Source organism: Castor canadensis, chromosome 2, assembly GCF_047511655.1.
Source record: "Castor canadensis chromosome 2, mCasCan1.hap1v2, whole genome shotgun sequence".
NCBI classification, from domain to species: domain Eukaryota; kingdom Metazoa; phylum Chordata; class Mammalia; order Rodentia; family Castoridae; genus Castor; species Castor canadensis.
Window position 1 is genome coordinate 124,519,623 of NC_133387.1, and position 17,019 is coordinate 124,536,641.

A 17,019-nucleotide genomic window follows, 5' to 3' on the forward strand; every position below is an offset into this window, starting at 1 on the left:
AAAGGAAGAAGTCAAATTATCCTTGTTTGCAGATGACATGATTCTATAGGTAAAAGTCCTTCAAAACTCCACCAAAAAAACTGTAAGATCTGATAAACACATTTTTAAAAAATACCTGAATACAAAACAGCATACAAAATCAATAGCTTTTCTATATATCAATAACAAACATGCTGTGAAAAAATCAGGGAAATAATCCAATTCACAATAGCCTCAAAAATACCTAGGAATAAACTTAACCAAAGAGATAAAAGATCTCTATAATGAAATTATAAAACACTGAAGAAAGAAATTGAGGAAGGGAATGCTGAAGGATGAAAAGACCTCCTATGTTCATGGAGCAGCCAAATCAATATTTTAAAAATGGCCATGTTGCCAAAAGCAATCTACAAATTCAATATGATCCCCATCAAATTCTGATTAAATTTTTTCACAAAAATAGAAAAAAAAATCCTAGCTTTTATATGGAAACACAAAACACCCTGAACATCAAGCCAAATCTAAGAAGAAATGATGGATGTATCACAATCCCTGACTTCAAATTATATTACAGAGCTCTAGTATTAAAAGCAGTGTGTTCCTTGTACAAATAGACAGGTAGACCAATGGAATGGAGTTGACAGCCCAGAAATAAGGCTTTTCAGCTACATATACCTGATTTTCACAAAGGGGCCAAAAGCAAACATTGGAGAAAAGACAGCTTCTTCACAAAAATTGTCCTGGAAAAATGTATATCTTCATGTACATGACTGAAATTTGATCCTTGTCTCTCATCCTGTAGAGAAGTCAATTCAAAATGTATCAAAGACCTTAATGTAAGATGTAGAACATTGAAATTAGTGTAGGAAAATACTTCAGGACATTGGCACAGGCAATGACTATTCAATAGCTGAAAACAAGGGAAAACATCAACAAATTTGATTAAATCCAAGTAAAAAGCTTTTGCACAGCAAAGGAAACAATTACTAGCTAAAGGAAGAGGCTACAGAATTGGAAATATCTCTTTACCAATCACTCATCTGAACAGGGATGAATATCCAGTGTATATAAAGATCTCAAAGAATGAAATACCAGAAGAACAAATAATGTAACGAATAAATGAGCAAATGAATTAAACAGATCTCAAAAGAAGAAGTACAAATAGCTAATAACCACACGAAAATGTGCAACATCCTTAGCTATAAAGAAAATGCAAATCCAATCAGTGTAGAGACTCCACCTTACCCCAGTCAAAAAGTTATCATCAGAATAGGTCATAGTAAATGCCATTTTTAATTGCAAGAAAGATAAAAAGGAGGATAAGGAAGGGCACATGAGAAACAGCAGTAGAGGGGGCAAATATGGTCAAGGACTACTGTATGAATGCATGGAAACATCACAATAAAACTCCTAACATTGTAAAGTTAATATGCACTAATAAAATATGTGGAAAAAAAAAACAAACAAATGCTGGTGGGGATGTGGGGAAAGATGACATGTATAAATTGTTGGTGGGAAAGTAAATTTGTTCAATCACTTTGGAAATCTAAATAAAGGCTCCGCAAAATGACAACATGAACTGCCATTTAATGGCCCTACTGTGCCACTCGTGATTACACACCCAAGGAAACAAAGTCAGCATAGAATGGAGATACTTACTTGCTCATGATTACTGTGAAACCATTCACAATAGACAGTACTCATCAACAGATAAATGCATAAAGAAAATATATACATGCAATGGAGTATTACTAAGCCAGTAAAGAAGAACATAACTATGTCATTTGGAGAAAAAAGGATGGAAGTGAAGACCACTATGTTAAATGAAATAATCCAGCCAGAAATCCAAATATCATGTTTTTCTTATAGGTACAATCTAAATTTTTTAAAGACATGAAATTAGAAGGAATCAATGGGAGTGGATACAACAGAGGGTGATGGATGGGAGTGAATACAGTCAAAATACATGAGATGCAAGTGTGAAAAAGGCATAATGAAACTCAGTATTCTATGAAACAATAATAATAATAATAATAAAATAGTAGGAAACAGCAGGTGATATGTAAATACATAGATTCCATCAAAGACAATAATAAACTAAAAATTTTGTGACAAAAAGTAGCTAAAGAAATCCAGCAAGAAATAACTATAATTGCTACATAATTAAAACTCCATCTGAATCAACGTAAGTTTGAGTTAAGGTTTTTGTTTAAATCTTCCTTCTTTTTCTAGTATTCTTAAAGAGTATGATAATGTTCTTTATAATAGTGCCACACCAGTGCTACCAATTCTAAAATGTAACAACAACTCATGTGATTTTCAAGACCTTATTACCATTTTAAGAAATCTTTATAAACATCATCAGTGGTTTGAAAATTCTCGTTATTGCTGCCTTCATCTCTTTATTCCTGAATGTGTAGATGACTGGATTCAGAAAAGGAGTGAGAACTGCATCAGAGAGTGCAAGAAACTTGTCCATCTGAGAATTTGGGTGTGGCCATGTATAAACAAAGAGAGTTGGATCAAAGAACAAAATGACCACAGTGATGTGAGCTGAGAGGTTGGAGAGGGCCTTGGATGAGCCACCTGAAGCGTGCTTCCAAACAGTGAACGGGATGAAGACATAGGACATCAGAAGTACAAGGAAGGAGCCCACACAGATGAACCCACTATTAACAGTGACCATGAATTGTAATTTGTAGGTGTCTGCACAGGCCAGTCTGAGAAGCCGAGGGAGGTCATAGTAAAAGCTGTCCAGTACATTTGGGCCACAGAAGGGTAAATTAATCAAAAAGGCCAGCTGGAATAGTGAGTGAATAATGCCAAGGCTCCAGGCAGCAGCCAGAAATAAAATGTACACCTAGGAACTCATGATGGTCAGGTAGTGCAGAGGCTTACATATTGCCATGTACCTGTCAAAGGCCATGGCCATGAGCAGCACCATCTCCACACCACCTGTGACTTGGATGAAGATCTGAGTGACGCAGCCTCCAAAGGATATCGCTTTGCGCTTTCTGAAAAGATCACAAATCACCTTGGGGGAGGTGACAGAGCAGGCTCCCAAGTCAATGAAGGAGAGACCGACCAGCAGGAAGTACATGGGGGAATGTAAGTGAGGGTCAAAGGTCACAGAAACACAATGAGGGTGTTTCCAGTCACACTTGCCACATAGAGCACAGAGGAGAACACCAGACGCAGGAGCTGGATTTCCCAGGAGTGCGTGAGTCCCAGGAACACAAACTCAGACACCACTGAGTGATTCACATCCATGGATTCCCATCCATTGACCCAGCCAGCTGGGCTTCAGCTAAACTTTTGAGAACTAAGGGAAGAAGTGAGAAGGTGTGATTCTTGGTGATGATACTGGTTTTGGTTGTTTAATCCATTTCTTCACATGTGCTCAATAATACTAATGATGGTGATGATGATGATGATATCACAATCAAAGCATAATCCCAGTGCACATATCATAATTGGAACTACCTGCAAGTATCTCATAGCCTGAAATTAATGTGAGAATTAGAGAACTAAAGCTTCATAGGAGCTTTAGTTGTATCATAGAAGATACAAGCAAGTAAAAATACTTGCAAATGAAAATGGAAGAATGCAAGGCAACATTGTTAAATTGTTCTCAAATGGAAACTGATGGCTGTCCATATTATGTCTGACTCTGTTTTGTCATCCTGACTCATTTCATTTCCATTTTCACATTCTCTTCATCAAATTTGCTCACAGACATAGGTTGAAGGGAGGCATTTACTGTAATTAACTGATGGATCTCCATGCAGGAGTGAGTTACCTGAATCTTGAGATGGAATGAATTAAAGAGCTATTAATTAAATAAGTGAGAGTCAAAAGTCATAGAAAACACAATGAGGGTGTTTCCAGTCACACTTGCCACATAGAGCACAAAGGAGAACACCAGAAGCAGGAGCTGGATTTCCAAGGATTGCATGCATCCCAGGAACACAGACTCAGACACCACTGAGTGATTCCCTCCATCCATTGACCCAGCCAGCCTGGCTGCAGCTAAACTTTTGAGGACTAAGGGAAGAAGTGAGAAGGGGTGACTGTTGGTGATGATAGTGGTTTGGGTTTTTTAATGCATTTCTTCACACATGCTCAATAATGCTAGTGATGGTGATGATGATGATGATATGATGTCCAAAGCAAATCCCAGCGCACATATCGTAAGTTGAACTACCTGAAAGTATCTCATAGCCTGAAATTAATGTGAGAATTAGAGAACTAAAGCTTCATAGGAGCTTACACAAGAGATAGAAGATACAAGCAAGTAAAAATACTTGCAAAATGAAAAAGGAAGAATGTAGGGCAAAATTGTTAAATTGTCCTCAAATGGAAACTAGATAGCTGTCCATATTATGTCTGACTCTATTTTGTCATCTTGAGTCATTTTATTCCCATTTTCTTCATAAAATTTATTTACAGACGTATTTTGAGCAGAGGCATTTACTGTAATTAATTGATGGATCTCCATGCAGGAGTGAGTGACCTGAATCTTGAGATGGAATGAATTAAAGAGCTATTGAGTAAATACTAAGATAGGTAAGACTAAGGACCATGAGATATCAGAGCCAGCCAGACTGTGGGAATCAGTATGTTGAGCTCCATCGAAGCTAGCTTCTTCTTCATTGTGCTTTATCATATACATGGCTCTTCTGAATCTTCACATCTGTTAAAAATTATTGACACAAAATTACCATCTTAACCATTTTTAAATGTATAGTTCCATAATGTCACATATGTTCAAATTATTTGAAATATATATTCCAAACCTTATTTTATGATAAATTTTTTAAATTCTGTGCCCATGAAAGTTTAAACAACAATCCCTTTCCCCTTTGGTAACCACATTCTACTTTTTCTCTCAGAGAATTTGATTACAAGCAGCACATCAATGGAGTCATACATTCTTTGGCTTTCTGTCACTGGCACATTTAACTTAGTATAATGTCCTCATGGTTTCCCTATTGAATCTTCCCATTTGTTTAAAGTTCCATCAAGATCTGCTGAGCAAGCTGGGCATGGTGGTACACATGAGTTACATCAGCACACTGGAGGTTGAGGAAGGAAGATTACTAGTTTGAGGCCAGCCTGGGCTACATAGGGAAGCCTTTTCTAAAAACATATTACACCGAGCCCTGTAATATCCACACCACTCAACAACATTCCCTCTAGACCCTACACGTGGTCCTGCACGATTTTTCCAGGCCTAAGGAATGTGCAAATATTTACCATTTTACCCTAGTTTCCGCTAAAGTATATGCCAATGTGGCTACATACAATGTGAAATACATCTGTACTTGTCTATGTATCTTATGTTGTTTTTTATGACTATTTGGAAACAAACATCAAGTTTTTCTTCATCATTATCTCAACCTCATCTACACCATACCTTTTGCTGCTCAGTAGTATCTCCCTTTAAAGTGTTTTCTTTGATTATAACCTGCACTGATTATTTTGTACAATCATATTCTAATGTCTGACATCATGCAAGTAGGTTGTGTCTCCAAGATCATTCATACTTTCAACACCTTAGGTTGTTTTCAAATGAAAACTATAACAAACATCAGTAAATAACAGAGGGAGGGCACCAGAGTTTTCTCCTACACACCAAAAGTTTTGATCCTACACACCAAAACACTTAAGTTTTTGCTTGTTTAAAGGAAGAGAGAACAAAGGAGGGTGGAAATGTTTCATTTCTCTGTGTCTATATACCCCATAATGAATTCCCAGTAGAGACTCAGCTCAAAAGACAGCTCCTGAAAGTTTATTCCTTTAGGAGAAACTGAGATGCAGAAGAACAGGTTTGCTGGCATCATCCTTTAGCAGACAGAGCTTCAGAAATTAGAAGAATCTCCTCAGAAAAAGATTTGCCTAACTGATGGCTTCATCTCAATATATCCATGTGTCTCATTCCTTGCATAAGCTTTTGCCATGTCCCCACCCCAATCTTGGTGACCACCACTCCGCTGAGTCTCTGTATGCTCAACTAATCCAAATTATTGTGGTGTCACCTCTGGAGTCCACAATCTGAAGTTTAGAAGGACACATTTTCTTCTCTTCAGTTTTCAGAAATCTGTGAGCTGGTTCTGGGAACAGGGATTACACATCTAGCTCAACATAGCAGGGACAGACATAATGAAGAGGACTGGTGGGAAGGAAACACATGGATGGATGACTAAGGTGCTGGTTGGAAATCCAGAAACACTCTGTCACTGACAGTAGGAAGTCAAAGCTTTGGGTTGAGAAAATATGAGAATCCAGTGGAATCACATAGATACTTCAATCCAAGCAATGACTTTTTGTCTGGTGTTACCAATAGTTAGTTGAAATATCTGAGACTCAAACATGGAAACTGAATTGCTCATATTCACACAACAGGCAGAACTCAGGACCAGAACACATGTCTCTGGAGTCTTCATCCAGAAATTACAGACCTATAGAAATTAACCCAAGAGAGAGGAATGAAAGAATGAAAATTCAGAATGCAATTTGTGGATTAAAACTAACATCAGGCACACCTATTGTAAACCAATCACACACTTTCTATTAGGTGCATTAAATTGTGTTGCATCACAATAATAAATTCATCACAATATGTGATAATTATCAAGAACAAATTGTACGTCATTGAGATATTTTATTGCTCCTACATTATGTGTCCATTCATCATTTCATTGCTCATCTGAACAGTCTCGGCAATGGTAAAATATTTAAAGGTACATTTGTCATCACACTATTTTTTCTGCCTCTAAATTTTTACTCTTCTCAAAACCAGTGAAAATTCTAAATTATTCACAATGTTTTTTGACAATTCCATTCATAGTAAGGTTTTTTCTAATTTCTATAAGTCACTTAATGAACCAGTTAGACACCAATCAAATACATACTGGCTATGATATAAGGCCACAGACAATATATGCTGTACAAGTAGTTGGAAAAATTGTCTGCTGAATGTGTGAAAAAAAATGTAAAAGAAGTTCAAAGGAAAGGACAAATGTCACCTAGAAACTTCAAGAACTTCATGGAGAAGGAATATGAGAGGAAGTAACAAAGTAGGAACCACTTAGGTCTATAATTTGGAGAATCTTTTACTATATTCAATGATGCTTACATTTGTCATGTGTATGTCATTCAATGCTCGCAGCTAATGAGCAAGTATTTCTAGTATGGAAGATTGATTAACAGCACCACCACACTACAAAAGCCACAACTCAAATGCTATCTTCTCTCCACCATCTCTGCAAATAGGCTCTACATGCAGAGAAGAATTTTTCTCATCTCAAAATTAATGCTAATCAGTTAAATAACTAGTAGTTTTTATTCACCAGAAACCAATTCTGCACAAAATATATCTTGCTTGCAAGTGGGAATAAACTTTCCTCTGTAGACATATAGCCAACACTCAACTTCATGAAGTTTTAACAACAATCTGAGAGGCAAAAAAATAAGGAAGAAAGAAAGTAGAAAGAAAATTAAAAGAGAGATAAGGAAGGAAAAGAGAAATTAAAAAGATTTGCATGATAAGTAGAAATAGAGAATGCACAGATGGAAAGGAAAACCTCAGAATAACTCAGATAACAGTAAATGTGGTAGTAAATGAGATATTACTGGCAGCAATATAGTAGAAAACACCGTGGCGTATAATCCACAGAATCTTTACTGTCAAACATGACACCTTACATTTTTCGTTTGTTTTTATCTTATTTTTAATTGTCATAATATTGTACTGGGGGTACATTCTGACATTTATGCAATTCTTGCAATATATCGTAGTTGAATTCACCCCTCTATCATTCTCCTTATTTCCCCTCTGCCCCTACTCCTGGACTTGTTTCAGCATGTCTCATTTTTCTATTTTCATACAAGATCTCTCCCTGGATTCACCCTCCTACCTTGTTTTCTTATATCCCCCTTCCCACACATACCAACCCCCAGACAGGACCTGCTTTACTTTCCTGTTCTCCAATTTAAAAAAAAAAGCATTTTTGTTTGTTTAAGATAGCTATACACCCACATTTTTCTTTTGTACATCAACCACAACTCTAATCAAATGATTCAGAACTTCTCCTGGCTCTAAGGTTGGAGAAGAAAGAAAAGGGCAACTTCTCATTACCTGCCTAACCAGACTCACATGAATTCTCTATTACATTTTATTGCAAGACAATAAAAATGTGAGTCGTCCACATCCTAACTGTTGCTCTGATTTGAGGAGTGTGACATATTACACAGAGAGGATCCTGTACAGAACAGCAGACATGCTCCCCAAGATGGATTTGTTCTATGTTCTGCCATCCAGGAGGATGCACCATCAAGACAGCTTCTACTAACTTCCAAAAACTGTGACTCCTCTTCAGGATGCATTTTTTTAGTGACTGTATACCCAATTTGAAAATATAGAGATTTCTACTGTCACTTCTTAGAAAACCCTAAAAGTAGATAATTTCACAGGTAGCCTTTCATACATTATGGTAGAGCTATGGGTAGCTTGGGCTTTGAAATTTCCCCAGACTATTTTAAAATCCATACTCCAACATACACTTGCTCTGTGGGCATGGGAAACTTACTTAACTCTCTGAGTCTAGTGAAAGGAGATATGCACTCCCTTCTCCCTTGCAAGCCGTGGCAAGAACTAAGCCAGATATGTGCAATGCATACCTAAGGCAGTGTCCACCACATTATCTAGGCTAGATAAGAATACCCGATCTACATTGATCATCTAGCTACACATCCTCATTCTCACTTCCACTGTATGAGCAGATAAACATAGATAGATATGCTAGAGATCTGAATCCATGATTCTGAGATTCTAAGTAGAGCTGGTTTTCATTTTGGTGCTGGTGCCTTGTACCTTGAAAGTCTTCATCAGAATATTTCTGAAGGAATACCTTTGCACCTAAGAGACTGATTGGGGCCTGCTTTGTGGGACATTTGTGCTCTAACAAATAGTACATAAGGTTCTGCCATTTCCCCAACAATTCCTCCACCTACAGCTAAGAGCAGATGAATTCTCACCAAACTCTTGAAGCCTTCCTTCACCACCTCAGATAATACTGGTCATTTGCATTTGCTGGTACATCATGGAACCTCCAGTGATTGAGCCCAGCCAGAGAAAATTTGTCAAGATTGCTTAAGAATGGGAAGGAAACACTCAAATATATGCCACTCAGGAAATGTGACTTTGCTCTCAAGCTACCCAATTTGGCACTCCACCATGTATGACATACATCTTGCTCCCAAACTGTCATTTTCAAGAACCACTTAATATTTTACATCAATTTTATTAACACATATTATAAACATATTCATTGGATTCACTCAGATTTTTCCATTCATTCATTGAGCATATCCATCCACCACTTAACATGCTTTAGCTAGAGCTATTGCCAACCATGTGCAAATGAAGAGCACAGACAATTTAGACACATCAAGTACATCAGAGAACTGTGTTCTGCCCTCTGATTTTCTTTCTATGTTCATTCTCCCACGTACCTGTTTTGCCAAGGGAACAAAAAATACCACTAAGGACTCTGCTCCAAAAAATCCAATGCAGGATTACTGCAAGCTGACAGAAATAATTATATAAAGCACGTCATGGTAAGAGTAAAGATTATTTCAGCTCTAAAGGTCAGTGATGATGTAATGCTGCTGAAATCTAGGATTGCTGGACAGAGAGACTGAGATCACATGGCCTGGAGAATTATCCCATAGGATGATTTTGTTTTCCCATGGTAATCAAGTGCAGAAGCTGCTAATGAGGGGAAATAAGAAAGCTGTAAATTCTTAAGACAAGAGAGAGGTTTTGTCAATTGGAACTATTTTGAATCTGTTTTTCCTCTGTTTTCTCTTTGCTTCTATTGCTTTTTATTTTTTTTCCTTCATTTATGGTAAATTGACAAGTACAATTTGTGTGTGTGGATATATATGATGTTCTGATCTTTGTATACATGATCTGAGAGATTTTCAAGTTTGCCAATACAGTATTAATAAATATGGTAACCGTGAGCTACAATTGCTCTCCAAAATTCATTCACTATATCCACCTGAAATTCCACACCCTTTGACTAACATTGATTCGTTATTCACCCAAACCCCTGTGAGCCACCATTCGACCTATGAGTTTGACTTTTTTAGAGTCCACACTTAAGTGAGGTCATGCAGCATTTATCTTTTTCTGCCTTGCTTATTTCATTTGGCATAGTATCCTCCAGTTCCATCCATCTTGTCACAAATTATAACACTTCTTTTTTATTGTTGTGCTGGGAGTACACTGTGGCATTTACAAAAGTTCTTTCAATGTATCATAGCTGAATGCACCTGCTCCATCATTCTCCCTCCTGCCCTTGTGAATCAAGAAAAATTATACAGTTCTGAGAAATTATCTCAGCCAAGAAGAATCAAGAGAGACATGTGATGTCATCCTGGATGACATCATCTCAATCTATTAGAACAGCTCTTATAAAAAGTGAGGAAGATGACCAGTGTGGGAAGGATGCAGAGGACCAAGTTCCTGCACACTGTTTGTGGGAATTCAGATGGATACGGGCTCTATGGAAAACAGTATGGAGGTTCCACATGAGAACTAACTGAAAATACAATCATCTTAAAATGGGAGATGTATTCATTTCATATTTTCATTATTGCTCTAGGGGTACATTGTGGCATTTACAAAAGTTCTTATTTAATATATAGTTTAGACTATAAATGACATAGTCACAACTTAAAATAGGCAAACTAACAAATATTTATTAGCTCAGTTACCAACTAAACTTGTGGAGTAAAGGAATGAATTGAATTTCCAAGAAAGACAGCTGGAACCAACCCTGAAATTCACTAACAATTATCTTGGGCTGGAGATGTGGTTCAAGTAGTAGAGCACCTGGTTAGCAAGCAGGATGTCTAGAGTTCAAAGCCCTGTACCACCCAAAAAACAGAAAGAATTATCTAGTCCAAGTTGATCATTTACACATGAGAGAATAGTGACTTAGGTTGGAAAACGGATTCCCCTCAAATTGCAGTGGGGTTATTTCCTCTAAAACCCTCATAAATGGGAAATGCCATGAGTCACAAATGGAGGCAAGCATGCTCAAAATATACTGTATGCAGCTGTGGGATTTTCACAAGAACCCCCCTTGTACTATTAATGAATCCTAAATTTTTAATGCAATTACTACACTTAAGCTACAGACATCAAAGCTTAGCATTACAGTTCACTCTGAGGTATCAGTTGTTTGCTCCATGGTCACATGAATATTGGAGCTCTAACTCTCTGCCACAGCCATTACTGTGACAATATTGCACCACATATCACAACCCCAAGAAGGAATCAAAATTCAAAGTACATTTTCTACCAATTGTATGTCACTTTCACAACTTTGTCAATTTGAAAAATCTTAAGTCAAACCACTATAAGTTGGAGACTTCTGTAGTTGTAAAGGGGAAGTCTAGGTTTTGCATTCTATATATGAGTTTGAATCCTATATCCTATGAAAATAATAAAGTGGGAAGAGATAAGCAAAATTCTAGATACACTCAGTTCAAAACAGTAGCCACTAGTTACATATGGCTATTAAACAGAAATCAAAAATCTTTTCTCTCAGTTGCACTAGCTATATCTCAAATGCCCAGTAGTCACCTGTACTGGCTATGCATTGAGCAGTGTGATAGAGAATATTTCCAATCATAACCTTGCATATGGCTCAGAAGAACAGTCCATCCTATAGACATAAATATCTAATACATACCTAATTAACTTACCCAAGACTTTACAGCTAGTAGTGGCAAGATCAAGATTGAAAACACATATTGTTGTGAGTTATGAGGATGGTGAAAGGTGACTGCTGTTAGAATGGGAAAGAAGCAAGATAACATCACTTTGCATGCCTGCCAAGAGTTCATCAAAGTCAGGGAACTATTTAATCATTCCTTTTAAAACCATATGATTGATAGGGAAGAAAGATAACACGTGAAGGAGAATTTTATAAATTAGCTGAAAGATGAGTCAAGAAAAAGATTTACTTAATAGTGACATACAAAGAGACAAACACAAGTTAATAAGAGGGTATATAGCAGAGGGAAACAAACCCTGACTCACACTATTTCAGAAACACTCCAGAGTCCTCTTAGCTAGATTCATTTGGGTAATTCTGATTCTTTTTTAGCCAATTAAACTACCACCAACACATAGGGTACACATAAAATTCAATGACTAACCCTTAAAATCACTTTTAATTGCACATAACAGTTGAGGAAGTCCAGGCACACCTGCTGGCTCAAGCAGGGATATTTGTAGTTGCTGGCCTGTTTTGGAGAAAGCACAGCTGGACATTTCTCCCTTTTTCCTCTCTCTCTTTCATTTTTCTTTATTTTTTTAGAAATAGCAGAAGACTGTGGATCAAACTGAATTGGATTCTGTAACAACACTCAAAACAGCTTTTAATTGCACATAAGAGCCAGGGAAGAGCCAGTTCAGCATCAACACAGTTGCCAGTGTGCTGGAAACACCACAGCTGCTGGACTGCATCTGGAAAAGCTGCTGGCCATTTCTCACTTTTCTTTCTTATTTTTTATGATTTTCTTAGAAAAAGCAGAGTACTGCAGATCAAACAGAACTGGACTCTGTGACATAGCAGACTTGCTTCACACAGACACAGCCTACTTGCACCCTGAAGAGCTGGGCCTATCTCTGGAGGTGTAAGTCTACAAACTCAACAGGTGAGCACCACACACCACCTGCCTTCTTGGGAGCATAATCCAGAGTAGTTTGTGGGATTATTGCACTACAACATCCCAACAAAACTAAATGCCAGAAACAGAGAACATTATTCACCACTGTCTGGTGAGGGTGGGGCAGAATATGGAACCAAACTCAGACAGCGGGGGCAGGGTGAGAAACTAACCTCCCAGAGAAGTGGAGACAGGTCTCTGAGCTTGTCTCCTGGGACCTTGAGCAGGGCTCAATGCTGCTGAATTACCTTACCTTCTTGGAGGAGGGGCCAGCCAGCCAGAACTAAAGTGGCTTTGCAGCAACTCAGCTGTCACTTGGCATAAACAGAAACTTATCTGACCACCTTGGAGAACTGGTAGTGAGCAACCACAGAGCCCAATAATAACTTTCTCTGTGGGCAGATGGGACCAAATAAATCTCCCAGCAAGACCCCTTCAGAGATCCTTCCTTCACCAGACAGCCCATCAGACTAAGGAAACACAGGGATCAACCTCCCCAAGCCAACCACCAACTAAACTGTCTGAAAAGAGGGGCAGCAACTCCTCTTTGTCACAAAGCCCAAGGCCCTGCCACAAAGCCCAGCATACCAACTTTGAGAAGGAACAAGGACACTGAGAAAATACCAGTCAAAATCACCAGTACCTGGTCTTGATGTCAAAGGAATAAGTACAGAGCTTTCAGTGTACTGACTTTTAAATTTTCTTTTCCCCCTTTTTATTTAGTATTTTAAATTTCATTACTACAACTTTCTTACCATTATTCTCATTCTCTTCACTTTCTCTCCTTTTCTTATGCTACAATCTATTGCTACATTCCTCCCTCTTCCTCTCATCCAACTATCAATCTGCTTAGCCCTCTCTTGACCCACTAACTTTCTCTCCAACAACTATTTATTCTGCCGTTTTTTTCCATTCTATCCTCCTGCCTTCACTTTCCCCTCATTGCCTCCCCCTACCTTTCACCCCACTGACCCTACCTCAACCACACTCACCACTGGCTGAATTGTCTACTGTAACAACCCTACACATTACCCCCATCCATCTTATCCCTCAGCAATCCCTAACACTAACACCCTCCCCCACAACAACTGAACTACACAAAGACCCTAAAACCTTCTAACTCCTGTATCTCACATCCCATCCCCCATCAACCTATCCCCCCAGTTCTGCCTTCTCCTGGCCATTTTTTAATTATCTAAGTATCTATCTCTACCTAAACAAATATTACACCCCCTGTAATTCCAACTGCTTATAAATAATATCACCAATGGGTTCACTGTATGTTATGTAAATAGCTGATCTGGCATTGAATCTGTGAATTTGGTATTGCAAGTTTATAACACCAGGTTAGAGAATAGAAATAGCACATCAACCTGGCTAACAACTAAGTAAGTCACAGAACAGTAATTAAAACTAGGGAAAGATAATAGGTGATTATAACTCTCAACTAGTCAATCAAAAACATAGGAACACACCACAAAATAGAATCATGAGGTGCAGAAGAAAGCAAGGAAATACAACCCCTAAAAGGACAAACCATTCAATAGAGGATTTAATGGAATAATGGAATATGAAGGCACTAGAATCATAGTAGCTGAACAAGTAGACTGAAGATAAGTATGCCAAATGAGCTCATGAGACCCATAAGGAGATGCCTGAAAGGGAGTTCATAAAGGACTTAACAGAGTTGCTCATGATAGAGCTCCAGGAGAAGCTTAAAGAGAACATGTAAAAATCAACTCCAATAATATCAAAACAACACAAATAAAAAACTTGAGAAGACACAGAAAAAAAATAAATGAATTCAGAGAGGACTTACAAACTCCAAAATGAAATTAAAGATAGTATAACAAAGAGATATATGAAATAAAGAACACAGCACAAGATATGAAACAGGATTTCAACAAAGATATGGATAACCTCACAACAAAAGAATTAAAGAGAAATCCTGGAAATAAAACTTTCCTTTAGTCAAATTTTGAAAAGCAGTTGAAAGCCACTCAGAAGACTACAACAATTGCAAGACAGAATTCAGGGATCAAAGATGAAGTAGATATCCAGAATAAAACAAGAATTCTTACACAAAATACTCAAGATATGTGAAAGGAATATGCAAAAACTCAACAAGTCCATAAAAAGACCAAACCTGCAAGTCATGGGCATTGAAGTAGGGAAGAAGAGCAAGCCAAAGGTATATGCAATACATTCAGCAAGATTATAGTAGAAAATTTCCCAGATCTCAAGAAACAGATGCCCATTCAGGTACAGGAAGCCTACGGGACACCAAGCAGACATGACTAAAATAAAACCTCTTGTCAGCATCTTATCATTAAAGCAACCAGCACAGAAAACAAGGAAAGAATTTTGAAGGCTTTAAGAGAAAAAAATAAAATTACATATAAAGGTAAACCCATCAAAATAACAGAATATTTCAAGAGTATCCTTAAAAGCAAGAATTGCATGAGAAAAAGTATTTTAAGCACTGAAGGAAAACAATTTCAGCCTTAAGATACTCTATCCAGCAAAGCTACCATTCAAAATTGATGGAGGAATAAAAGTTTTCCATGTTAAACAGAGACTAAAAAAAATTTAACCACTAGACTACCACTACAAGAACTCTGAAAGGAATCTAATACACAGAAAGCAAAAACCAAACATAGCCATGAAAGAACAAGAAGTATTAAATCACATGAGAAAAACAGACAAGTACTCAGGCAGCAGCATAGAATTGGCTGCACACACTCAAATTCACAAACAAAAAAAACCAACTAAATGGCAGGAATCACCACATACCTCTCAATACTAACACTGAATGTTAATAGACTAAACTCCCCATCAAAAGACACCATTTGCCAAACGGTATTAAAAAGGAAAACCTAATAATCTGTTGTTTATAAGACACCCATGTAATTGAGAGAAGCAAACACTGCCTTGGGGTGAAAGGTTGGAAGAAGATTTACCAAGATAATGATCCCTCCAAAACAGGCAGGAGTAACAATACTTATATTAGACAAAGTGGACTTCAAACCTAAATTAGTCAGAAGGCACAAAGAAGGCCACTTCATACTAATAAAAGGAGCAATATATCACGAGGAAATAATCATTATCTACTTTTATGCACTTAAATCAGTGCACCCAACTTCGCTAAACATATACTAATGAACTTAAAAAAACACATTGACTCCAACACAGTATTGGGAGACTTTAACACTCCTCTATCACCAATAGGTAGGTCATCCAGACAAAAATATTAATAAAGAAATTCTAGAATTTAATGACACCATAGATCTAATGGACAAATACCTATAGAGTATTCCACCCTGCAACAGTACAATATACATTCTTCTCAGCAGCCCATGGAACTTTCCCCAAAATGGACTCATCTTAGGTCACAAAGCAAGTCTCAACAAATATTAGATAATTGAAATAACCCTCCTCATACTGTCTGACCACAATGTGATGAAACTAGAACTCAACAATAAACAAAGCAGCATAAAATACTCAAACACCTGGAAACTCAATAGCACATGGCTCAGTGATCAGTGGTCATAGAAGAAATAAGGGAGAAAATCAAAATGTTCCTGGAATTTAAAGAAAATGAAAACATGACCTATCAGAACCTTTGGAACAAAGCAAAGGCTGTTTTAAGAGGAAAGTTTACAGCCATGACTTCATATTTCGAAAACAGAGAAAGATCTCAAATAAATGACCTAATGCTGCATCTCAAATTCCTAGAGAAACAAGAATGATCTAAACCAACACAAGCTGAAGGAGAGTAATAATAAAAATAAGGGCCAAAACCAATGAAATAGAGGCCAAAATACCATACAAGGAATCAATGAGAAAGCTGGTTTTTGAAAAAATAAACATCATTGACAAACCCCTGGCAAATCTGACTAAATTGAAGAAGGAAAAGACTCAAATTAATAAAATCAGAAAAGAAAAAAGGAGATAACAAACATCTAGAAAATCCAAGGAATCATCTGGGACTCCTTGAAAACCTAGGTTCAAATAAATTGAAAAATGTAAAAGAAATGGACAAATTTCTAGGTACGTACAACCGTCAAAAATTGGACCAAGAGAAAATTAGTAATATAAATAGACTATGACATGCAGTGAAAGTGAAGCAGTAATAAAGAATCTCCCAAAAAAGGGAAGCCCAGACATACAAGAGATCCAGTCTAAAATCCTTTATAGATACATAGAGTACAGCCAGAAATTGCTGCATGTAAGCAGGTTCTTGTTGAAAAATAAAGAAAGAGAAAATTTTCCCAGTTCTGAAGATTCTAA

At 37.3% G+C, this 17,019-nt stretch overlaps 1 pseudogene; it reads right to left on the reverse strand.

Moving 5' to 3' along the window:
- Window positions 1-2,317: 2,317 nt before the first annotated feature.
- On the reverse strand, window positions 2,318-3,249 carry LOC109680578 (olfactory receptor 4F3/4F16/4F29-like; annotated as a pseudogene).
- Between the last annotated feature and the right edge of the window lie 13,770 nt (window positions 3,250-17,019).